The sequence below is a fragment of the Sceloporus undulatus genome, chromosome 3 (genome assembly GCF_019175285.1).
Source record: "Sceloporus undulatus isolate JIND9_A2432 ecotype Alabama chromosome 3, SceUnd_v1.1, whole genome shotgun sequence".
Lineage (NCBI taxonomy): Eukaryota > Metazoa > Chordata > Lepidosauria > Squamata > Phrynosomatidae > Sceloporus > Sceloporus undulatus.
The window spans coordinates 5,212,534-5,224,899 of NC_056524.1; the positions used below are offsets into that span (position 1 = coordinate 5,212,534).

The 12,366-nt window shown below is 44.6% G+C and overlaps 1 protein-coding gene across 4 annotated transcripts in view; it reads right to left on the bottom strand.

Moving 5' to 3' along the window:
- P2RY6 (pyrimidinergic receptor P2Y6) overlaps window positions 1-12,045 on the bottom strand; it is an 82,906-nt gene extending 70,861 nt beyond the window's left edge. For 2 of the 4 annotated variants that reach the window (XR_006102950.1, XR_006102951.1), the window contains exon 1: window positions 11,697-12,045. The gene's annotated coding sequence lies outside the window, so the exon portion shown is untranslated. The remainder of the gene's footprint in view (window positions 1-11,696) is intronic. The other 2 variants (XM_042458308.1, XM_042458311.1) reach the window with 1 other exon arrangement.
- Between the last annotated feature and the right edge of the window lie 321 nt (window positions 12,046-12,366).

Sequence of the window (12,366 nt, forward strand, 5' to 3'; positions counted from 1 at the left end):
ATCCCACTGTTAAACAGCTCTTACCATCAGAATGTTCTTCCTAACATTTAAGTGGAAAGTCTTTTCCGGTACCTTGAATCCATTGCTCTCTGGATGGAGCAAGCTAGTTTTCTGCTGCTCCATAGAGTAGGACATGCAGCAATGGATGCAAACTACAGGAAAAGAGTTTCCACATAAACATTAGGAAAAACTTCCTGACAGTAGAACATGTTGCTTTGGAGTGTGGTGGTTTTTAAACAGAGTCTAAATGGCCATCTGTTGGGAGCGCTTTGGTTCTGTGTTCCTGCATGGCAGAATGGGGTTGTACTAGACGGCCCTTGGGGCCTCTCTAACTCTATGATCCTATGAGCTTTCCTAGGTCAAGAACACTATTCCTAAATAAGTCCATAACCCTGAACGGCTCCTTTAAAGCTAGCCAAAACTTGGCATGGATTCATCACCCCACTAACCTTGGGGCCACAAGCCACCGCTGGTTGGACCTAACCAGCATGATTCCAGCCATGTAGTTGCACATTCTTAGATTGTGCAAAGCAATTCGCCAGTATCTTCGATGTGATACTGAGTTCTCTGGATGGCAGAAGCAGCCACAGTGCATTCTCTATTGCACAAGGAGACAAGAAGCAAGCATAGAGGCAGATACAATGACATAGGGACCACCAAATGTAATGTACAAACACAAATCAAGAGACACTGCAAATTGGGTCAGTTGGAAAAATCAGCAGTAACAGAACACATTATAAACCATTCTGGGCATAAAATGCTGCTTGAAAACACTGAAATTCCAGACCATGCCAACAACTACCAGGTCAGAATGTATAGGGAAGCCACTGAAATCCATAAACATCTGGACAACCTCAACAGGAAAAAAGAAACCCTGAAAGTAAACAAAGTTTGGCTACCAGTCCTGAAAAACAGCAACATCAAGACCCAGCAAATGCACCCAGGGTCAGAGGTTTTCCCAGCAAACAATGAATCTCTAATTAAACAGACACAAATGCTCTTTGCACATCCTCACACCCGGAGGCCTTGCCATTCAACGCAGAACAATACACAGATTAACATGGAAATCACTCTTCCCTGCCCAGGGTCACCCAGTATATATAAATCCCACTCACTTCCATGCCAGGATTCTCTGAAATGCCAGCCACAGATGCTGCCAAACATCAGAAACAGACTCTTCTAGGACATGGCTACACAGCCTGAAAAACCCACAAAAAATCTAAAGATACTATGTCAGTTACCCAAAGTTGGTATTCAGCAGAAGGGTGGTATAGCACAGCCACTGTATAATTATGTGTGGATTTACACTACACAAGCATAATGTATGAGCCCTATCCCTGCCTTGATTTTCTACTCCAAAAGCAATTAATATCACAACAGCCAGCAAACCTAGAATCCATGTTATAGGATCTCAGTCACTATGAGCCAAAAAAAGCCAATGCAATTCTAAGCTGCATCAACGGGTGTCTAGACTGAGGAAAGAAATAGCAGCACTCTGTTCTGCTTCTATTTCTGAGCACCACCGTTCAAGAAAGATATTATCAAGTTGGAATGGATCTAAAGAAAGGTACAGAGTAAAGAGTCTGAGCCACTTGTTTGGGCGTAAATGAACCAGCAGGGTGTAGTGGTTTGACTGTGACTTTAGAGACCAGGGTTTGATTCTCTGCTCTGCCATGGAAACCACTTGGTGACCCTAGGTGAGTCATACATTCTCAGTCCTAGAAAACCCCATGAGAGGTTTCTTAGGCTTTCTTAAGGTTGCCCTAAGTCAGAAACAACTTGAAGGCACACAACAGCAACAAAGGGTTTGGAAACCAAGCCCTATAAAGAATGGCCTAGGAGCTGGGTGTGACCTGATAGCCATCCTCAAATATCTGAAGGGATGTCATGCAGAAGATGGAGCAAGCTTGTTCTCTGCTGCTCTAGAAACTAGAAGACAAACCAACTGATTCAAATTACAAGAAAAGAGAATCCATCTGAATGTTTGGAAGAGCTTCCTGAGCATAAAAGCTGCTTGATGGTGGAAAAGACTACCTTGGAGGGAGGTGGACTCTCCTCCTTTGGTCTTTTAAACAGAATGGGAATGGGAATCTCTCAGGAGTTCTGTAATTGTGTATAACATGGGGCTGGACTAGATACCCCTGCAGATATTCCCTTCCAACTCTATGATTCTATTGGTCTGGTGGCGCAGTGGCTAAATGCCAGTCCTGTAGCCACAAGGTTGTGAGTTCGATCCCAGGACTCCAAGGCTGACTCAGCCTTCCATCCTTTTGTAGGTCAGTAAATGAGTACCCAGCTTGTTGGAGGCAGATTCTCAAACTCTGGTCTTCCAGGTGTTTTGGACTCCCAGAATCCTAGACCATTGACTAAGATGATTGAGGCTTCTGGGAGCTGAAGTCCTAAACACCTGGAGGACCAGCATTTGGGAATCACTGGTTTACAGATTACAAACCACTTAGAGAGTGCTGAGTTCACTATTAAGCAGTATAGAAGTATAAAAGCTATTGCTGTTGGTATACATTGCCAAGCACCAGTTGCGACGACAAAGGATCTTCTTAATTTTTAGTTTTTTGTGGGCTTTAATCATTGCACTCCGCTGGAGGCACCTTCCATCCACCTCAACTGCCCACCCAGTTCAGCAGAGTTCTCTTTAGAGATGCGTCTGCAAATGCTGGCTGCTACTGGCTGTCCTCAGCTGTATCCACACTGCAGAACTAATCCAGGTTGACACCACTTTTAATTGCCATGGCTCAATGCTATGGAATTTTGGGAATTGTCATTTTGTGAGAAATTTATTCTTTCCTGGCAGAGCGCTCTGGTGCCCCAACAAACTACAAATCCCAGAATTCCATTGTACAGTGGGGCCCTTCATATTTTCTGGGTTTTAGTTCCAGCATCCTCTGTGGACACCAAAAACTGTGGGCGCTCAAGTCCCATTATACAGAGTGAACACTAAAAACTACAATTTTCAGAATGCCATAGCATTGAGCCGTGACAGTTAAAGTGGTGTCAACCTGGATTATTTCTGCAGTGCGGATGCAGACCTTACCTTTAGAAAGAGAGTGCAAATCCAGGTTTCCCTAGGAATGCAATGCGATGGTGCTTGCGGTTTGAACAGCCCCAGGGACATCATTGGGCAGGGGATGCAGGGGAAGGGACCCCACCAGATGCCACCTCAAAGTGGGATATCACTAAGTGTGCTTGTAGGCAGGTCTGCTGGACAGGCAAGAAAGTGAATTTCCCCTCTTTCCCATCCATTCAGCACTTTCCACTAAACCTGGAACAGGAAGTTGAAGATTCAAATTAAAGGAAAATAGATTTCATCTAAATATTAAGAAGAACTTCATGATAGTAAGAGCCATTCAATCATGGACTGCACTGCTTTGGAGCACAGTGGAGTCTCCTTCTTTGGAGGTTTTAAAACAGAGGCTGGATGGCCATCTGTCAGAGTGCTTTGACTGTGTCTTCCTGCATGGCAGAATGGGGTTGGATTGGATGGCCCTTGGGGGTCTCTCCCAACTTCTAAAAAGAGGAGGAGGATATTAGGAACAACCTACACCATGTGTCATATATACCAAACTGCACACACTTCCAAAAGCAGATATCTATCTGCAAGAAACATAGAATCTCAGAGTTGGAAGAGAGCACACAAGAATCATCCAGTCCAACTCCCTGCTATGTTGGAAGACACAAGCAAAGCAGTCTAGAAAGATGTCCTTTGTTCAAAGACCTCAAAAGAAAGGGAGTCTGCCATCCTCTGAGGCAGTCTATTCCACTGTCAAACAGCTCTTACAGTAAAAAAAAGTTATTGCTAAAGTTTAGGTGGAATAGTTTTTTGTGGATTTTTTGGGCTCTGTGGCCATGTTCTAGAAGTGTTTCTTCCTGACGTTTCGCCACCATTTGTGGCTGGCATCTTCAGGGATGCTGCTGAAACGTCGGGAATAACTCTTCTAGAACATGGCCACACAGCCTGAAACACCCACAAAAAACTATGGATGCCAGCCATGGAAGCCTTCGACTTCATCTTAGGTGGAATCTTTTTTTCTTGTAGTTTGAATCCATTGGTTTGTGTCTTAGTCTCTGGAGACGCAGAGACCAAACTGGCCCCATCTTGTATATGGCATCCCTTCAAATCCCTGTAAGAAACCTCAGACATTAAATTCTGTCTTAAAAACACCACACCAGAAAAATGAAACATTTTTCAGAAAAGAGGGGAGATTTCAAGGAGCTCTTTCAAAAGGAAAAACAGCCTTTCCGTCAGCCCAGAGCCCTCCTGATTGCAACTCCCATTACCCCAGCCAGCCTGGCTGGGATGATGGGAGTTGCAATCCAGTCCATCAAGAGGGCTCTGGGCCGGGCAAAGCAGTTATAAAAAGTTTTTTCTGGGACATCATTCTCACTGGAAAGATGTGCCCGAGATCATTCACCTTTGTTCACTTGCCCTGGAACAAACAGCAATGAAGATAAAAAGATCTGAATGGAAACTATCTCCCACCCGCCCCACACACATTAGCACCAGCAAAACATCCAAAAGTAAAAGCCTTCTCAACTTATTTTTTTGTGATTCCTGACTCTGAACGGCATCCAAAGAAACTGAAGCTGCCATTGTGTACATCTCAAGGCTTTTGGAACGGAAAGGTCTTGCGTGTTTCTCTCTCCGGTCAATTAGGATTAACCAACACACAACACTTGAGTAAACAAACCTCCTTCATTGTCCAATACAGCTCAGGAATCCAGGCCCTCCAGATGCCTCCTTTTCAACAATATTTATACGCAATTCCGTTGAACAATCTCATTCAATGAGTTTTCATGATTTGTGAATAATAGCCTCCTGGTCAAGTAATTAAGTTTAAAGATGGCGCAGCAGTTGATTGATGCGGATCTGATGGCAAATGAGTTAGAGAACCATGGAATAATTTATGGCTTTACATTTATACCATGTTTGTCACGGTTACTATTTAACAATTGTAATTTATAATCTTGTGCATTAAATGATTGGCTGTTTCAGCGATAAACTGTCATTCACTGGAAGTTATTTAACTGCTGCGTCTTTTATCTCAATTACTGTCACTAAATTACTGTAATGGAATCATATGTATTACTATGCACTGATTTACTTTTAAATCTTGAAGGAAATCCTGGATCATGTGGAATAGTTTCAACTAAAGTAAACCCATCAATCCATTGTTAATTGTGAGTCAACAGGTAAGTAAATCCAGTTGATTCATTAACTCTACATTAGTCAGTAGTTTCAATAGGATTTCAGTCTGTACAGTATGAACTCCATATCTGCAGGACTGATACCTGCGATTTCACATACCCACGTCCCCAAAAATATGTTCCTTCTAGGCATGTTTTAGGTCCTCCAGTGTGATTCTATGGTACGCTTCTGGCAGAAGCTAACCACAGCATTGCACTGGAGGACCTAGAAATGCCTAGAGAGGTGTTCTCTCTAGGAATCTCTAGGTCCTCCAGTACAACTCTGTGGTCGACTTCAGCTGGAAGTAATTCATTTCAATAGGGTTTGCACTGCTTTGCTTTTAAATCTTAAAGGAAATGCTCAAATCCTGTGGGTTAGTTTCAGCTAGAGTAAACCCATTCAATCCACTATTGAGTGGTGAGTCAAAAGGTAAGTAAATTCAACTGATTCAATAGCTCTGCTGTAGTCAGTAGTAAACATAGGATTTAGGTCTGTACAGTACAAACCCTGTAACTGTGGTTCTGGTACCCACAATTTCAGTTGTTGCTGTGGGCCTTCAAGTTGTTTCCAACTTATGACATCCCTGAAGTGAACCTGTTACAGGATTTTCTTGGCATGTTTCTTAGGAGGAGGTTTGTTGTTGCCATCCTCTAAGGCTGAGAGAGTGTGACTTACTCAGGGTCACCCAGTGGGCTTCATGGCTGAGCGAGGATTCGAACCCTGTTCTCCAGAGTCACAGTTTAACACTCAAATCACTACACCAGGCTGGCTCTCCAGTCCATGTCCAAAGTTTTCTCTAGGCATTTTCTAGGTCCTCCAGTGTGATTCTATGGTATACTTCTGGCAGAAGTTGACCATAGAGTTGTGCTGGAGGACCTAGAAATGCCCAGAGGAGGTGCTATGTCTACGAAGTACTACTCTATGGTCAACTTCTACAAGAAGTCATTCATTTCAATAGGATTTGTTATTATACAATGTTTTGCATTTCCACTGTAAATCTGTGAACTTCTCCCCCGAAGATCAAAGAAGAATGTGCAAAGGCCGGCTTAATGTTGAACATAAAGCAAACAACAATAATGACCACTAAGGACCTTCACAAGGTCAACCTAGACAATGAAGAAAAAGAACAGTAAAAGAATTCCCATACCTGGGATCAAACATTGATAGAAATGGGGGACTGCCGCTAGGAAATCAGAAGAAGATTAAGAATGGGGAGGGCGGCTATGAAAGAACTAGAAAAGATCCTAAAATGCAAAGATGTACAACTGAGCACAAAAGTTAGAATCATACAAGCCACTGTATTGCCTATTACCATGGATGGATGTGAGTGCTGGACAGTCGAGAAAGAAGAGAGGAAGAAGAGCCATTCAATGGAGCTGTGGTGCTGGAGAAGAGTGCTGAGGATCCCTTGGACAGCCAAAAGGACAAACAAATGGGTCCTAGAGCAGATCAAGCTGGAAGCCTCCCTGGAAGAAGCCAAGATGACCAAACTGAGGCTGTGATACTTCGGACACATCATGAGAAGGAAGGACTCAGTGGAAAAGACAATAATGCTGGGAAAGGCAGAGAGAAGAAAGAAGAGAGGAAGGCCACATGCCAGATGGAGGTCATGGGTTTTATGGAGTTGCAGGACCTGAGAAGAGCAGTGGAGGACAGAGGGTCTTGGAGATGTCTCATCCACAGGATCGCCATGAGTCGAGATTGACTTGAGGGCACCAGGGCTCCCTATGTAATCCTGGGATTTGCAGTTTGATGAGGTCTTTGGAATTCTCTCCTAGAGACCTCTACTGCTGTGGTGATGGAGATGGACTTGACTTCTCTAGCTGAGAATTCTAAGTCCTCTGTCAAACGAAAAATCCCAGGATCCCACAGTACAACAGAGCCAGAAAAGTTAAAGTGGGATCAAACTGCCGTGTAATAGTGTAGTGAGGACTCTTTCTCAGGCCGGAGACTGAGACTTTAGCAATGGATTTCTAAACTTTAGCCATGGATTTCTAAACTGTCTAGCCCAAATCCAACAAGTAGAAACTTGCACATTCTGCCACTGGAATGCATCACAAAGACAAAATCCAGGAGCCCTTGCATTGACCAAATAGATCAGCTTTGTTCCCAGTTGCAAAATCCTCCAACCCCAAGCTCAAGGTTTAAAAGCTTTTGGCTGAAAGAGCAATGGAGGACTGAGGCACCGCACAAGGAAATCTGATAAGAGGAAATCTGATAAAACCCACCCGGCCAGATCCTCTTGAAAATCTTCTGTCTGGACGCCTTTATTAAAAGTTCCTGTTGGTATTCCCTGGTTGCCATCCCACAAGAGGATTTGCTGGTTTCTTTTTCTAACTAAAACTACATGCAATGGCACTGGGGGGGTTAAGTCTCACTGATCCCCAGGGGGTACTGCAAACATTATCATGTGTCAATATTATGCAGTGTATAAAGACACCTGTTTGATCAGACCCAAGCTTTCACCAATCCAAGGTTGTGTTTGCTGGGAAGCACAAGGGAAGGCATGAAAGCAACTAGTTTTCCCTCTGGTCTGTCCCCCAGCTACAGTTTTTCAGAGGTATCCGGTTGTTGAACTTAAAAGCTCCATATAACTTTCATGGATAATAGCAACAGCCCCTCTAGTCTCTCTTTCAAATTTTATTTGCTTAGTTTTGTGTGGTTTTTTTTTTGGCTATGTGGCCATGTTCTAGAAAAGTTTATTCCTGATGTTTTGTCAGCATTTGTGGTGGGCATCTTCAGAGAATGCTGGCATCTCTCCCATGCCAGCATTCTCTGAAGATGCCATCCACAGATGCTGGTGAAATGTCAGGAATAAACTCTTCTAGAACATGGCCACATAGTCCAAAAACCCATAGAAAACTATGGATGCTGGCCATGAAGGCCTTCGACTTCACAACAAAGAATGCTTGACCCATTTCAAACCCCCAAGAAATCACAGAAAAGGTTACAATACAAGTAAAGCCATAATAGACCTAGCTCTCTTTTCTCCCATCAATGCTAGCCAAAGGCAGCTTTGCAGGATGAGAGGTGCAAGGATCATCTAAGCTTGGAAAATTTTTGTGTGCCTTCAAGTCATTTCCGACTTAAGGCAACCCTAAGGCAAACCTATCATGAGGTTTTCTTAGCAGAATTGGTTGCCTTTGCCTTCCTATCAGGCTGAGAGAGTGTGACTTACATGGCAGAGCAGAGATTCGAACCTTGGTCTTGGTATTGTAGTCCAACATTCAACAATGTTGGCTCCCAAGCTTGGAGAAAAAAAACACAGGAAAATGAATCAAGCCCTCTCTCCTCCAATACTGCAGCCGTGAGCCATCCAACACCAATGACTTTTAATTAAAGTGTATTAAATTTAACAATTTATTTAGGCTTCTCTATCTTGCCTTTTAGGAGCCAGTGTGGTGTTGCGGTTTGGGCGTTGGACTATGACTCTGGAGCCCGGAGTTCGAATCCTAGCTGAGCCGCGTAAACCCACTGGGTGACCTTTGGGCAAGTCACACACTCTCAGCCTCGGAGGGCAGTAATGGCAAGCCCCCTCTGAAAAAACCTTGCCAAGAAAATCCCAGGATGGGTCCGCCTTAGGGATCCCATAAGCCAGAAATGTTGTTGGCCACAGCAACAGAATATTGCCTTTTAACAGAAACCAGAACAAAAAGCACTCAAGGCAGTTGACAAAATGTCATTCAAAGTCAATTTAATCAACAAACCCATTAAACGGAGCATAGAATCGGAGAATCAAGCATCATCAGGTTGGAAGGTGCTTCATGGGCCATGTAGTCCAGCCTTCTGCTCAGTCCAGGATCTCCAGCATCCCCAGAAGGGAGCTGTCCAGCATCTTTCGGAAGAAGTCCAGAGAAGGAAACCCACTGCTCTTTAGGCAATTGTGTCAATTGTGGAACCACTCTCACCGTCAAGAAGTTACTTCTAATATCCCATAGGAACTTGCCTTATAATGAACCAGATGTTTGGTCCAGCCACTTTTGTACAGTAAAGGATCTCAGACTGTTTGGAAGTCTTGTGTGTCAACAGAAGAACGGCAGTAGAAATGGCAGAATTGGATAAATTGACTTGCCTTATGAAACAAGACTAGGAAGATATGTAAGAGACTGGGAACAGATAATAAATTATATGTGATAATTGGGGTATAATGATAACATTTGGTGGTTTTTATTAATTGATGGATTATATAATATGTAATTTGTAGTATTAGTAGTTATGATGAATATGTTTATTTTTATTATAATATGTAATAGGTAATACATAATTATAGTACATAATTATGACAATTATTAATCCATTCATATAATTCAGAATTAGGCTACATTATTTTTAAAGTAGTTTAAGAACAGTTTGATAAAATTAGTTATTTCAACACTAAATATTGTTAGCACTGGAAGTTAAGCTTTATAAAGAAGTGATGGAAAATCCATGAAAAACAAGTAGAGGTTTCATAACAAAGTTATAATAGGACTTTTTTAAAAAAAAATTCTTGTAGGTTGGTTTGTTTTTAAAAGTTGTTTAATAACTTTTTTAAAAAAAATCAGACAAATTCAGCTAGTAAAGTAACCAAAATCAAGAAACATTCCTTGTTTGCATCAGATTTTTGTATTTTTCTATAACTACATCCTTCTTCAATGCACCACTGTGGTATCCTATCATTCTCTGAGCCAGATATATATATATATGTGTGTGTGTGTGTGTGTGTGTGTGTGTGTGTGTGTGTGTGAAAATACATACAGAATCATAGAGCTGGAAGGGATCCCCCAGGGTCATCTAATCCAATGCAAGAATTATGCCTGACACGGATCCATCCAATCCATCCAATCTCTCATTTCAAAAGCTCTAAGGAAGCAAAGCCTACCTAGATGTAACTGCTTTGCACAGTGACCCAGTGATTCCAAATCTGTGGTTCTCCAGGTGTTTTGGACTCCAGCTCCCAGAAGCCTCAGCCATCTTGGCCAATAGTCTGGGATTCTGGGGATGCAAGTCCAAAACACCTGGAAGGCCAGAGTTTGGGCATCACTAGGCCCCATCTGCCCCTCTGAATGGAGCTTCACAAGCAAACCCATCCGCTCTCTGCAGCCGGGTGTGCCCTACTACTCTACTCCAATGCCCATGTTCCACAAGAATGCAGTACAGGGAATTGGCCATCACACCAAGCCTCAAACTCACCAGGTCCCTATCATGCTCAAGACAGTGTGGCATAGTGGTTTGAGTGTTGGACTATGACTCTGGAAGACCAGGGTTTGATTCCCGAGTCCAAAACTGAAACCACTACAACACCCATGGGTCTGGGGGGCTACTGCCTTGTTAACCAGCCATCTATCTCTCTGGAGGGGCTCACAAGCAAACCCATCAGCTCTCTGGGCACACCGCTCTTTTGTAGGGGAGACCCCTAGGGGTCCTCTACTCCAATGCCCATCTTCCACAAGACTGTAGTGTGGGAGGAAGTGGCCATGACACCAAAGCTTGCCTTCTGCAAGTGAGACCCCCAGGGCTCCTCTACTCTAATTCTCATCATCCCCAGGAGTGCATACCAGATCAATTGTGGTCAGTCTTGTCCACTCTGGCCGGCAGTCTCCCAGGCGGAGAATTTTCTCCTCTGAGGCTGAGAGAGTGTGACTTACATCCAGTGGGATTCAAACCTGGTCCAACGCTTAAACCACTACACCACCCGTAGGCTACGACCTTGTAAATCATTTACTATCTAGCCTATCTACCTCTTCAGAGGGGCTCTTCACAAGCAAACCCATCCGCTCTTTGGGTCCATCCTTCCCTTGCAGGGGAGATGAACCCCCATTGGTCCTCTACTCCAATGCCCATCTTCCCCACCAGTGTGGGGCCTTGTAAAACCATCTGCTCCATCTGCCTCTCTGGAGGAACTATCAAGCCCTTTGCTCTCTGCAACTCACCCCTCCCTTGTAAGAGAGACCCAACCAGGGTTCCTCTACTCAAGTTCCCATCATTCCCAAGAGTGCCAGTACCCCCCTCCCTAGATCCATGCCATGCCAACTCAGTGGTTGTACCCACTGTGGCTGGTAGTCTCCCTGGCGGAGGATTGTCTCCTCTGAGGCTAAGAGAGTGTGACTTGGGTTTCCACAGTCCAGCACACCAACCTTTACACGCAGGAGCTACTGCCTTGTAGACCACCTGCTACAAGCAAACCCATCTGCCCTCTGCAACTGGGTGCCCCCTCCCGGGCTCCTCTACTCCAATTCCCATCATCCCCAGGAGTGCAGTACTGGGAACAGAACAGCACACACACCACCACCACCCCAGATCCATACCAGTCCTGCCTTGTCCTGCCACCCACCACAAGCAACTGCCTTGCAAGTGAGACCCCCAGGGCTCCTCTACTCTAGTTCTCATCATCCCCAGGAGTGCAGTACTGTACTTAGAACAGAACAGATACAACGGTAACACCCCCCCCCTCTTTTCATCAGGCCCATCCCATGCCAATAGTAGTCGATCTAAGGCGGAGAGACTAGAGCCTTACCTGTCTTGAGAGGGTGGTGCCTCGGGGGACTCGAACCCAGGACCTTGGGGACTCCAGGCGGACGCCTTCCAGCGGAGCCAAGACCGCAGAACCCCGAATCCTGCCTAGCCAACGAGGGATACAGAGGGAGGTCCCGGTCTACCCAGTAGCAGTGGGCTCTGCAGCAAGCGCAGCCGCCTCCGAAGGCGGGGAAGGCAAAGGCCGGCACTCCCTCCAAGGAACAGCCCTGGCCCAACCTCCTGCCGTCCCCAGCCTCCCTGCCGCCCGAGGCCGCCAGCCAGCCTCAGCTCTCTCCCCTCCACTTCTTATGTTGCCCTTGGAGAGCTCTTGAGTTTCCCTCTGCTCTGTACAAATCATTTCCAAGTGTTGGCCATAGAGCAAATCCCAAGCGCATCCAAGCAAGGATACCTTGATGAAGATGATGATGATTGAAGGGCCGTATCTCCTTCCCTTCCCTGAATTATTCACTCGCTGACGCCACTGATATGGACCGTCCTAATGATTACCCCAAGATGCCCTATTTTCCTGTCTCTGATTGTTTTAATAACCTAAACTATATTTTATTATTGTTATGTTGAAATTATTACATTGTTTGTTTAAGGAAAGAGGGGGCAGTGGGATTTATTTTTACACTGTATGCATTTTATTATCATTGTAAGCTGCCTCGATC